We start from the raw sequence: 14,098 nt of genomic DNA, 5'->3' as shown, positions 1-14,098 counted from the left end.
ATTTGCTCTTTCTTTGCAGTCCCCGAAAAATTGCTTAACGTTCTGCTTCTATAAAGGAAAAAAAATAAACTGGTTTACCAAGAAACAAGTAGTAAGACATCTAAAGTTCCTCTTGAAGACTCCTCCCTTACTAAAGGACCTAATCTCAGTTGAAACCATAAACAAATCTAACCAGATATAAAAAAGTAGTGTTATTGTTTCAAACAAAAAAATACCATCATTGATACTGAGGAAGAGACTCTTATTAAAGAAATTCGGAATTTTTCCAACTAGAGTGTTCGAAAACACCAAGATTTATCCCCTCCTCCCAAATCTCACTCCCAAGTCTCCTAACAAAGAGCCGGCAAGAATAACATTGCTAACACTGAAACCAAGGACAGAAACAGTCATGGAAACTGAACTAATCATGTGGCCGGATCCAACGGATACTGCACACAAGGAGGACAGCTATATGGTAGATCCGGTGCAGACAGGGACATCGGCAGTTTTCCCGGGCCTGTTAAGGGAAGCACAATCAGAGATTTTGGACAGGTTAAAGAACTGAGCTCACAACTCCAGAACTCAGCAAAGCCTGTTAATCCACCAGAGGGAAACATACAGGACAATGTAGTAAGTGGCACCACATGTGGGTTGGAGTTGTTAAATGTTAAGGAGGATAGGATACCGCTGACCACACCATCGATATCTGTCCTAAGAGCTATAAATCAAGAGTTAAATGGACAAACAGCTAGAATGATTATCTCCTCTGCCACCTCTGATATTAAAAAAACAGGGACTCCCCCATTCGCAATAGATGTGTATTCAATGATGCCGAAAAAATCTTAGATAACATTGAAAATACGGAATGACAAATATTTATCTCCCTGCTTAAGATACTCTCATGGAATGTTGCAGGGTGGTTTCGCTGTTTAACAAATGCATATGATAATCCCTTTGACCACCAGAAATTTGATATTATAGCAATTCAAGAGACTTGGACCAACCAAGAAATCACCTTGCAAGGGTACAATAACTATTGGGTGAAAGCCAGAAGGGGGGAGGGTCTAGGAAGGATGAAAGGAGGGTTGGCACTCACATACCCTAAATTTCAAATGTACAGAGAAACCTCCCATGGATTCAAGGGCTATGGCAATAGTTTTGGAAAGTAGGGAAGATAACCTAATTTTAATAAATGTATATATTCCCCCACTCACTTTAAAACTACAAATACAGTAACTGAAGCCTGGAGCTCTTTAGAGACATATATAGCAAACCTATTAGTAGATCACCCTAAGGCAAAGGTGCTACTTCTAGGAGATTTTAATGCATGCCTCGGCCCTGATGATACTAATCTTGAATCTAAGTACACTGGTGCCTCACTTAACAATTTTAATTGGTTCCAAAAAAAACATCGCTATGGGAAAACATCGCTAAGCGAAACACGTTTTCCCATAGAGATGCATTGAAAACCGGATAATCCGTTCCAAAAGGAACGGATTGCCGTCCTTAAGTGAAAATCACCATAGGAAACATCGCTAAGCGATACAATGTTTCCCCCATTGGAATACATTGAAGCCTATTCAATGCATTTCAATGGTTTTGCGATGTCTGCTTTTGCAATTTTAAGTGTTTCTTAAAAGGTTCAAAAATGGTTTTAAATGCTTGGAATCATTAGTGCACCTTCTAAAACGTGTGCAAACTTAATTTGGCTTTGTTCTGAGTCTTCGTTAATTTTTGGTGAATTTTTTTCTCCCCCATTGAAATGCATTGAACCCGATTTTGACAGCTGTCAAAATTGGGTTCAATGCATTCCAATGGGGGAGAAAAAAATTCACCAAAAATTAACGAAGACTCGGAAACTGTTTTAAATGCTTTGATTCATTAGAGCACCTTGTAAAATGTGTGCAAACTTAATTCGGCTTTGTTCTGACTCTTCGTTAATTTTTGGTGAATTCCCACCCCCCAAACGGGCACTTCAATGCATTCCAATGGGGGAGAAAAAAATTCACAGCAAGTATTGGCTGTTTTTGTTCATCTTCCCAATGCCAAAATGGCCTAGACAAGTGGGCCAAGAATTGTGATCAGCATCAACTCTAGTGTTAAAGTCTCTGCGAATGAACAGTGGCTCTCTGTCAGGGGCTTTTTTTGATAGTAGCTGCCAGATCGTTGTAGAATTTGTCTTTGACTTCTGTTGTGGACGACAGTGTTGGTGCATATGCACTAATGAGGGTGACCGATCCCACTGATGACTGGAGCTGCACAGACAGGATTCTTTCACTCCCCACAGTAGGTGGAACAATGGATCTCAGCAGAGTATTTCTGACCACAAAGCCAACACCATACTGTATTCCCGGGTCTTACTCAATGGTTTTCCCTACCAGAAGAATGAGATGTTTTTTCTTTGACAGATCCGGAGTCTGGCAATCTCATCTCTTGCAGGGCAACAATGTCCATCTGCAGTCTATTCAGTTCCATGTCGATGATAGCTGTCTTGTGCACGTCATCTATTTCCTGCAGGTTGTCAGAAAAGTCGCAGTCAGAAAAGCCAGGAGTCATTGTCCGTACATTCCAGGTGCCCAACTTTAGGGCAGAAGTTTTCTTATGATTGCATGGTGCAGGGTTATCGATCTGCTTGTTGGCTTTCACGCTAAACCCCTTGCACCCCGTGAGGTTAACAGACCATGGCAAGGTCGCATCTTACTGGCTGTGGATTGCCCAGCTTAAGGCGGGCAGTAGGTACCTAGTGAGGTGCAATGACCTCTCCCACCATCGGACGTAGCCCCTGGCATCATGCTCTATGCCAATTGAGCAAAGACTTATAATCAGTAACTGCTACTTCCCATGTTGTTTTGACATGTATGTGAAGCTGGAGTGTCCTCTCCAGAGCACAAAACCTGGATAAAATAGTACGGAGGATAGGCTGTTTCCCAAGCAGCATATCCCTCTTCTCCACGTTGCTGAAATAGTCCAATGGAAAGGCAAGAGCCAATACAACTGGTTCCAGCGACATCACAGGAGTTGCCAGAACGACACGAACTGCCTCCGACACTCCAGCTCCAGATTTTGCCTCGAGGTTCACTCCTGAAGCCTTTTCCATCAATGGATATAGCCACAAGGCAGTGGAGGTTTGAAATCAAAGTTTTCCTTCCCCTACATGGGCTGCCTTCCAAAGCTGACGAGGCCCACCTACCCAGCCTGCTCCCTAATAGTGCGGAAGTATGATTCGACCCCTAAAACTTTCCTCCCGCCCAGGTGTATGCAATGCTATCTGGCTTCATTATTTACCAGATTAGTCAAAAATAGAATCAGAGAACACAGCTCATCTCCTGCCTCAGCTTCCTCTTCAAGAAAAGGGCTTAGAGATACTGCTCATGTTCATTTAAAACTAAACCCCTGTCCCCTCAGACCATGCGATCAGGGAGAGCAAAGGTCAGCCTAGAAAAAATACCTCACCAAATAAAATGCCTTCCCAAACACAGCTCACCTCCTACCTCAGCTTCCCCTTCAGGAAAAGGGCTTAGAACTACTGTTCAGATTCATTTAAAGCTAAACCCCGCCCCCTCAGACCATGCAGTCAGGGAGAGCAAAGGTCAGAATCTTACTGGCTATTACGCTCCCGCATGGCCCTTGGTTGTTTCACCAATCAAAGGGCACAAGTTATGTGTCGTGTCACTGTCATCAGTTGATTGCATCAACATTATATATCATTAATAATAGAGGTCCAGGCAATGTGTCATTTTAAAAAGAACCAAACAGAAGTTGCTTATTATTACAAGTGATGAAGGTACAATCAATGTCTTTAACTCTTAACAAAATATCCTACTTCATCCACTCTCAACCGCCAAGCCCCTCTCTCTACACCAAACTACAATTTCAAAACTCAAAACTCTCAATCTAATCTCCTCCTCCTCCTGCAGAGACTCTTATATCTCATGACTTTGCCTCTCCAGCACTCTCATTGGCCCATGAAGATAGCACATTAATATTCATGACCTGGGTGGACACCACACTTGTGTTCACATAAGGTTTGTGTAATCTGCTATTGCTAACTGTGGTTAACTGACAAGGTACCAGAGTACATCTCATTGGCATGTCTAATCACATGCTCAACTGCACAATAGAAATGCACCCTAGCGCTTTATCAATTAACAGCAATTAGCTGTGGTACGTTACCTTCAAGCTGAATGAACACCAATAGAATTCTGGTCAATATCTTAAAGACAGTAATATCTGTTCCTTTCTCTCTGCGTAAATATCCTACCACTTCCTGCAGAGCCTACATGACAAATATTCCTTGCTATTGATAAAATGTGAAATCATATCCATAGAATGATGAAACCAGATAATATTTTTTAATGGACTCACTATATATCCAATACAGACTTGTGCAATCCCAGCCATTTCTTTAAAGGAACACATTTCTTATAGTCAGCACATCTCAAATGCATAATAATTAATCCACACCCTGAAGAAAAAAAATCCACATATTCTAAAGAAAAGTAATGTCAGAACCTACATGCCAACACTGTCAACATAATATATTTTAGGCCTGAAAGACTGGAAGGTTTCCTTAACATTGCTCTTTACTCAATGTCTAAACAGATTATCCCCACAGATGCAGGCAACTGCACTCCAACCAAGAATAATCTGTTTCATCCCTTCAGGAACCCAGCTTGAAGGAGAAAATCTTCACTAGCATTCATAAAATTACTGAAACTCTTAGGCAAGTGCTTTCATAATACTATTCATAGAAGTTTTCTTTATAGGAAACATTCTGCAGATGAAAACAAATATTTAAAAAAAATTTCTTCACAATGGAGCAAAATATATAAGTCTAAAATTGACATGTTAATGAAAAGTACCAGCTGCACAGCAACATTAAATAGATATGGAAGTTATAGCTTTAATTATAGTAATTTAGAGATGGAAGCAATTTTGCAAGCAATCGTACCACTGACAACAGGAATAATTAATGCCTTCAAAATAGATAACAAGCGAAGCATCCGGTATAACACTGCCTCCATATCTGTTAACAGTTTTAAAAGGTATCTTTTTCTAGAACAGATAAAATTATGAGGTATACATATTACATAGTTGCTATTTTGCATAACAATGTATTACAAATAAGAGTGTGTCACACACATCTTATTACTGTCTGTTGCATACTGAGAGCAAAGTACATTCCTATCAAATAACGAAAAGTGCACATAGAATCAAAGAGTAATTGAGTTGGAGGGGGTCTGTAAGGCTATTGAGTCAAATCCCCACAATGCAGGAATCCAAATCAAAGCAGATATGACAGATGGTTGTTCAAATTTCTTTTGAATGCTTCCAGCGCTGGAGCGCTCACCACCTCCTGAAGTATTTGTTTCCATTGCTGTACTACTCTTAACAGTTAAGAAGTTTTTCCTGATGTTCAGCCTAAATCAAGCTTCTTTGACCCCATTATTACGTGTCCTGCATTCTGGCATGACTGAGAACAGATCCTGCCACTCCTCAGCATGACTACTCTTTCAAGTACTTTAAAAGTGCTAGGATCTCTCCCCTCAGTTTTCTTTTCTCAAGGCTAAATATGCCCAGTTCTTTCAGTTTTCCCCATAGGGCTAGGTTTGCAGTCCCTTGATCATCCTTGTTGCCCTCCTCTGAACTTGCTCCAATTTGTTGGCGCCCTTTATACTGTGGGCTCCCAAACTGGACACAGTACTCAAGATGATGCCTAACCAGTACTGAATAGAGAGAGACTAGTATTTCATAGGATTTGAAGATTATATATCTGTTAATGCAGCCTAAAACAGCATCTACCTTTTTTGTAGCCACATCACACTGTCAGCTCATAATCAGCTTGTGATCTAAAATAATTCCAAGATCTTTATCGTTCGTAGTACAGTGGTGCCTCTGAATTTTTTGGGGGGTTCAAAAAAATTCATCGCTAAGTGAAAACATTGCTAAGCGAAACGCGGTTTCCCATTGAAATGCAATGAAAACCGGATAATCTGTTCCAATAGGAACGAATTGCCGTCCTTAAGCAAAAATGGCCATAGGAAACATTGCTAAGCAAAACGCAGTTCCCCAATTGAAATGCATTGAAACCTATTTAATGCATCTCAATGGGGGGAAAATTCAACAACAAATTAAAAAAGAGTCAGAACAAAGTCAGATTTGGTTAACAAAGGGTTTATTAAGTGCACTTTATGATTTCAAGCATTTTAAACAGGAAACTTTAACTTTATAACATTTAAAAAACAGCAAACATGAGGCTGTTTAAATCAACGTTAAGTGAAACAGGGGACCCAAAAATGTATACCATTTTTACTCTGTTACACTGTATATGATTATGTTTTTTTTGTTAATTGATTTGCCTATTTTAAGTTATACGTTTCTTTTTTTCTTGCTTTATTCTTTTCCCTCCCTTCCCCTCCCCCTTTTTTGTCATGGAATGGAAGGCCTGCCCTCCCAGCGAGGGGCCCCAAAACATCTCTGTGATCACGGGTAGGGGGAGATATGGCGTTGGCATCGTCCCTGCTCATGTTAGAAGAACGACGGACAGATGTTTAAAAGCTGTTCATTGTTCTGAGACGGTGACCAACCCCAAGTATCGAGGTAGCCACACCAGTCGGCCCTCCACTCTACGCCTGGTGTTGCTGAATGCCAGGCCTGTATCCAACAAGATCCAAGTAATTCACAACCTTATCTTGGAACAGGATGCAGACCTGGCATGCATAACCGAAACATGGATTGGCGGAGAGGGGGGTCCTCCCCTAGCACTCATCTGTCCACCCGGTTATGCTGTCCAACACCAGGGTAGACTGGAGGGTCGGGGGGGAGTAGCCATTGTCTATAAATCCAGCTTGGAGGTTGTTAGGCACTCCTCAGTGGTAAAGCCGGGTCTCGAGGCTCTCCACGTGTCGATTGGGGCCAGGGATGGTATTGGCATCTTGCTGGGTTAGCGTGCTCCCCACGACCCAGCCATTTCCCTACCGGAGCTGGTGGACTATGTCTCCGCGGCACTGTTGGGCTCCCCGAAGCTATTGGTTTTGGGGGACTTCAACGTGCATGTGGGGGCAGAGACCTTGGGGCCAGCTCTTGAGTTCTTGGAGACCATGGCCTTCTTGAACATGTCCCAACATGTAAACGGCCCCACCCACGTGGGTGGCCGCACACTTGACCTGGTTTTTTCCACTAATGGGAGTGAGAGTGGTACGATGGTGACTGACCTTGAGTTGGTACCCTTGTCATGGTCGGACCATCACCTAATAAAATGCACCCTTAAAATGGCTCTCCCCCCTTGCAGGGAGCTGGGACCTATTGTCATGGTCAGCCCTCGAAGGCTACTGGATCCCAGGAAGCAATGACAGGTGTCACGGTTGACCTGACTGGCGCTCCTGTTGAGGCTCTGGTTGATGGCTGGTTCGCCGCAGTGGCTAGGGCCATAGACATGATCGCTCCTAAACGCCCTCTCCGCCGTAGAGACTGCTCGGCGCCCTGGTTTAACCAGGAACTCCAGGCATTGAAGCGGGTCAGGAGACGACTAGAGCGCAAATGGAGAAAGAACTCGACGGATTTTGATTGGATTTCTGTCAAGGTCACTACTAACCTTTACCTGGCCAAGGTAAAGGCTGCCAGTCGAGCATACTTCGCTAACCGAATAAGCGAAGCATCCAACCAGCAGGTGGAGCTATTCCGTATAGTACGCAACCTATCCGGAATTGGTCTGAGGGATGGGCCTCCCCCTAGTTTTTCGCCAGACCAATTTGCAGCATTTTTAAAATCTAAAGTGGAGGCCATCCGCCGGGACCTCTCTCCTTTTACGAATACAGTGAGTCGAGCAGAGATGTCCAACGCTCCGTCTTGCCCGTGATTTTTGACTCCTTTCAGCCTGTCACGCCTGACTCTGTGGCCAGGGCGATTGACCGCTGTCGAGCCACCACCTCCTCCTTGGACCCTTGCCCAGCCGGGCTAATCAAACCAGCCAGGCCTTCAACAACAGAATGGGTCACGGTAATAATTAATGGGTCTTTCCTTGGGACACACTCATTAGGCCCATTAGGAAGAAACCTAGTTTGGCGGCAGACGAAATTATAGGCCCGTCGCCAATGTTTCTATCTTAACCAAGGTGGTCGAGATGGTGGTGGCCGATCAGCTTCAGGCACTCCTGGATAAAACGATGCCCTGGATCCATTTCAGTCCGGCTTCAGGCCGCACCATGGTACAGAAACGGCATTGGTCGCCCTGTGCGATGACCTATTGAGGGAGGCTGACAGGGGCAAAATGTCTCTACTAGTCCTCCTCAACATCTCAGCAGCCTTTGATACCATTGACTATGGTATCCTCCTGGGGAGGCTCTCCGAGTTGGGAATAGGTGGCTTGGCACTGGCCTGGCTCCGTTCCTTCTTGGAGGACTGCCCCCAGAGAGTACAACTTGGGGAGAGTATCTTGGCCCCATGGAGCCTCAATTGTGGGGTTCCACAGGGTTCGATTATCTCCCCAATGTTGTTCAATATCTACATGAGGCTGCTGGGTGGGGTCATCAGGGGGTGTGGGGCCATGTGTCATCAGTATGCTGATGACACTCAGCTCTACATCTCCTTTTTACCAACCACAGGAGATGCCGTTCTGTCCCTTCAGCGCTGCCTGGGGACTGTACTGCAATGGATGCAGGAGAACGGGCTGAGGCTGAACCCGGACAAGACAGAGGTATTGAGCGTGGGTGCCCCCACAGCTGGGAATTTGGGAAACTCTCTCTCTTTTGGGGGGGGTGACTCTGCCCGCCAAGGATGGGGTCCGCAGTCTGGGGATCCATGTGGACCCAGCGCTCACTATGGAATTCCAGGTGGCGTCAGTAGTCCGCACTGCCTTTTTTCACCTCAGGCGGATAGCCCAGCTGCGGTCCTACCCTGATGTCGGGGCCCTCACTACCTTGGTGCATGCGCTCGTAATCTCGAGATTAGACCACTGTAATGTGCTTTACGTGGGGCTACCTTTGAGGCTGCTGCGGAAACTACAGGTGGTGCAGAATGCGGTGGCCAGATTACTTAGTGGAGTGAAAAAATACCAACATATCTCACCCACTCTGGCCACATTGCATTGGCTGCCCATCCAATTCCGCATTGACTGCAAAGTGTTGATGCTTACATATAAAGCCCTAAACAGTTTAGGGCCTTGGTACTTGGCGGAACGCCTACTCCCACCAAGATCTACCCGTGTCACTCGTGCAAGCCAGGAGGTGAGGCTGAGGAGCCTAACGCTGAGGGAGGCCCGGAAGGAAAAGACAATAAATTGGGCCTTCTCGGCGGTGGCTCCTCGCCTCTGGAATAATCTACCTCCTAAGATTCGCAGGGCTCCCTCACTGGGTATCTTTAAGAATCAATTAAAGACATGGATGTTTCGGCAGGCCTTCCCACCAGATAATTCCTGACGTCCCCTCCTTCCTCTCTTATTGTGTTTTTTGTTTTGTGTAATGCTTTTGTCAGTTGAATTGTTATACATTTTAATGTCTCATTCTATGATTGTTAGCCGCCTAGAGTGTCCTGACCCAACCAGATAGGCGGGATATAAAATAAATAAATAAATAAATAAATAAATAAATAAAATAATCATTATGCGAAGCACGATCCCAACATCAATAAGCGAAAATCGCCCATAGGGACCATCGTTAAATGGAGTGCAAAAACGCTCCGAAAAAGTCATCGCTAAGTGAATTCACCTTTAAACGAAGCACTCGTTAAGCGAGGCACCACTGTACAAGCACATTTTGTTGTGATGAACTGTTTTAAAAGAAATAATTGTTTAAAGCTCATTAAACATACAGTGGTGCCTCGCAAGACGAGCATTTCGTTTAACAATGAAATCGCATAACGAAGAAGTTTTTGCAATCGCAAAACAATGTTTCCTATGGGGTTTTTTTTTGCTTTGTGATGATTGGTTACCTGCTTCGCTAACAGATTATCGCAAAACGAAGATTTCCGCACAGCTGATCGGCAGTTTCAAAATGGCCGCCGGGTTAAAAAAATGGCCGCCTGCTGTTTTCTGGGATGGATTCCTCGCTGCACGGGCTGCAAAAATGGCCGCACTATGGAGGATCTTCGCTGGACAGTGAGTTTCAAGCCCATAGGAACGCATTAATCGGGTTTTAATGTGTTTCTATGGGCTTTTAAAAATCACTTTACGATGTTTCCGTTCTACAGCGATTTCGCTGGAATGAATTAACGTCGTAATGCGAGGCACCACTGTATATGAACAGTTCTGTCACTTTTGGCCATTATCCTGCTTTTAACAGGATTGCACAAATAAAAAAGAAAGGCAACAGTAACTGATATTCAGAGATATGCTGGCCTTGAACCTCTGGTTTTGTACCAGGGCAAAGTTTCAGCTGCAACAGCTTCCAATGTAGAAAGCTTTCAATATTATTTTTATTATTCTTTAATTTTAAAAAAACAAATCCAGCACAGAAGATTTTTAAAGGATTTGTTCACCATTTTTGAAGAGTCACTGAGAAAGACAACTTATTTTTAATATAGCAGTGAGGTAAACCGCAATGAACAGGACTTAGACTTGCAGCTTTTAATGACAGCATTAATCTACTGTTTTAAATAAAAATTCAGCACAGTTGAATTTTTAATTCAACTTTTCTGAAATATCATGGAATCATTCCTTTAAAAGAAGCCAATTTCTTAAAGAAAATAAAAGTAGGGATTTAAGGATAAAATGTAGCCATTTGGCACCAGTCACCAAATGGAAAGAACAAATGCTCTATCTAGATGAGTTACAACATAGCTGCTGATTGATCAATCCCCTATTAGTACATCTAATTCCCCGCCTTAAAAATTATTGAATCCAGAGACGTCATCTGCGTCTATATGTTGCCTCTTCTGAGTGCCCTGACAAACAATTACATCAAGTGAGCACAATTTCCAGGGTTAAGATGGAATGCTTCCCAACTACCTACTTACCCCAAACTATGAATAAATTTTATCAACTCATGTTTTATTTGCCACAGAAGATCTCAAAATGCTCTAACTTTTACTGGCAAGGAAGATGCTCCAACCTTTCATCACTTTCCTGTTATTTTGTAACTCTCTGGTTTTTTTAAGGGATGTTACGAGAGTATTAACCAACAGAAAAGTTGATCCTAGTTCAGTGTGCAGATCATTTCCAAGTCACTCTGGAAATCAGTTCTACATGACCAATCAGAACACTTCTAGGTGTATGATCTTGGAGAAAAAAGCAGACTATATTTTCTCATCAGCCTGACCTTTTCAATGGCAAGCACCACCAGCTGTAGAAGAAATCATCTAGCTAAAGACTGCATACAAAAGCTAAGAAAGATGTTTAAAATTCAATAGGGCATAGCTAAATTAGGAAGCCAATTTTGATACTTTATAATGATAATTGTGTTCTGTCAAGTCAATTCTGACTTACGGAGGCCCTTTTCCAGGGTTTTCTAGGTAGAGAATACACATAATGATCTAGAATTTTCTCACCTCAATGGCAGGATGCTAACCATCTGCCCATCGCTCTCTAATCGTGCCATGAGGTCATAAAGAACTACAGTGGTGCCTTGACTTACGAACATCCCTACTTACGACCATTTCGAGTTACAACCAGCTCCATTCACAAAATTTTGCTTCTACTTGCAACCAGAGTTTCCACTTACAAACACAAAAAGGCAGGGGAAAAGGGCAGGAAATTCAAATTGCTAACTGTAGGTGGTGAAAGAGGCTGCTTCTTTATAGCTCTTTCGCCCCAGCAGTTAGACTGTGTGCGATCACAGGAGGCTTCCTTGTAAGGTAAGGTGCTGTTTTCTGCTTTTTAAAAACTGTTCTGGGTGTTTCTGCAGCATGGTTTTGGGCTGGGGAGGGTTATGTTTCTGTACTGTGATGGGTCTTGTGGGGGCTGGGTGTTTTTTGTCCCACCCCCCTCCATTTCCAATGAGTCTTGGGAGATTTGGTTGCTTTTTGGATTCCCCCCCCCCCATTTCCAATGGGTCTTGGGGGATTTCCTTGCTTTTTCAATTTTTCTGCCCATTTCCGATGGGCCTTGGGGAATTTGCTTTTTAGTTTTCTGATCTTGCATGATCTGCTTGATTGCTCTTTTGCTTTGACTTGTTTGCATTTGCAATGGGTCTTGCATGGTTGATTGCTTTTCTCCCCCCCCCCTTTCGGCTGGAAGGGATTAATCGTGTTTCCGACTGGTCTTGCAGTGATTTGGGCGGGGGGTTTCCTTCGGCCGGAATGGATTAATTGCATTTCAATGCATTCCAATGGGAAATGGAGCTTTGACTTACGACCATTTTGAGTTGCGACCGTCTTCCTGAACCAATTAAGTAAGTCGAGGCACTACTGTATATAGTGAGGAAAAGCTTTTATGTTTTCCTTGTTTTATTTTATTTTGATATGTAGTCTCCAAGATTGGTACTCCTAATTACTTCTCATGTCCAGGCACTGCATTTTCTGGACAGCTTTCAATTCTAGACCATAGCAGTGCAAAGCTTCAAATCTGGCAGCTGGATTATTTGACAATGGCTTTCACATATAGGAATGTTTTGTACATCTGCCTGAGCACACTTCATATTAACCCTTGAAAATGTTTGCTGAAAAATGCTTATCCCACTAGAATTCACTTCATTGAAAGTGATATTTATATATGAGTAAAACACCATATAACTATTCCTTTCCTCTTCTTTAAAAATCCTTACCATCAAACATCCACTCATTCTTCTGCCATTAAAAATACACTTTAAAATACAGGCATGTCAGTCTTTCTGTAGATCTTGTAGATATTATGTGAATGAGCATGAGACCATATTAATTATGCTGCACTTTTACACTTCCAAGTTCTGAGCCTGAAAGAATCCTTACATGTACACCCACAACATTAAAAGGGGGTGGGAGGGCATTTCACAGATAAGCATGGATTAAAGGAGCTAGTGAGAGACAACCTCATGCCACTATAAATAACCAGACTGAACATCAAAGTGTAAAGTGAATGGGCAGAACAAAACATTAACTCACTTTGTTTTGCCCTGCTTTACTTCTCTCTTTCAAGCAACTGTCAAATTTCTAAAGACCACTAGGCAGTTGTGTCTCTGTTGCTAAATATTGCTAAATATCCGCACTCCTAAATGATTCTACATTTGTCCTGTGTTAAGAGAGACTCTTCTTTAACTTGCTTGCTTGTCCAAGAAAAGAGAAAAGGTAACTCCTACAATTTAATGAGAATTGAAGAATTTTTAAGAATTAGCTGCGGTTTATGTTAGATACTCTATAGATTGCATATCAAGATTTTGAAAATGTTGATATTTTCAAGCAGAAGGTCACCAGACTTTAGGCTCATTTATATATTTTCAACAGTAAAGCACTCAAGGAACATCCCTTCACCATTTAACAGACATCACCTTTAACAGTCAGTGATTCAGGGGGTCATGGTGTTAACCATATTTTTGCCATTTGTGACTAGTTTTTCATTCTGGCAAACAACCCTTTGTCATGGTAATTATACCAGCAATCTTTCAACAGCAAGCCCAGATTGCTACAGATTTTCATTTAGCAAGTATTTGTTGTTGTTTTGTGCCATCAAGTCACCTCTCATTTATGGTGTCCCTATGAATGAGTGATCTCCAAAACATCCTATCTTCAACTGCCCTGCTCAGCTCTTTTAAACTCAAGCCTCTGGCTTCCTTTAGGGAGTTAATCCATCTCATATTTGATTGTCCTCTTTTCCTGCTGCCTTTCACCTTTCCTAGCATTATTGTCTTTTCCAGAGAATTCTGCCTTCACATAATATGCTCAAAGTGGGATAGCCTCAGTTTCAACATTTTGGCCTCCAGAGATAATTCAGGATTAATTCACTTTAGGGCTTGTTTGTCCAACGTTCACTAAATACCAGAGTGCAGATAATCTTGGTCTTGGTCTCCAGTGAAATCCTTAGACTTGATGATCTTTTCTAATTCCTCCATTGCTGCCATTCCTAGTCTCCTGATTTCTTGGCTGCAGTCTCCATTTGGATTGGTGGTGGTGGTGGTGGTGATGATAATCATCATCATCTTTAGACTACAGAGCTGGAAGAGACTGAGTCTTGTCAAGGAGGCACAGTGGGGAATCAAACTCCCAACCTCTGGTTC

General features: G+C 42.8%; 1 protein-coding gene across 17 annotated transcripts in view; it reads right to left on the bottom strand.

Moving 5' to 3' along the window:
- MAST2 (microtubule associated serine/threonine kinase 2) overlaps positions 1–14,098 on the bottom strand; it is a 234,073-nt gene that overhangs the window by 97,963 nt on the left and 122,012 nt on the right. Inside the window, exon 1 of one of the 17 annotated variants that reach the window (XM_078392852.1) lies at positions 2,358–2,490. The exons of the other annotated variants lie outside the window; for them this stretch is intronic. The gene's annotated coding sequence lies outside the window, so the exon portion shown is untranslated. Of the gene's footprint in view, positions 1–2,357; positions 2,491–14,098 lie in introns of those variants that run through there. 17 annotated transcript variants of the gene reach the window in all.

Source organism: Pogona vitticeps, chromosome 4, assembly GCF_051106095.1.
Source record: "Pogona vitticeps strain Pit_001003342236 chromosome 4, PviZW2.1, whole genome shotgun sequence".
NCBI classification, from domain to species: Eukaryota; Metazoa; Chordata; class Lepidosauria; order Squamata; family Agamidae; genus Pogona; species Pogona vitticeps.
This window is presented reverse-complemented; position numbering and strand designations above follow the sequence as displayed.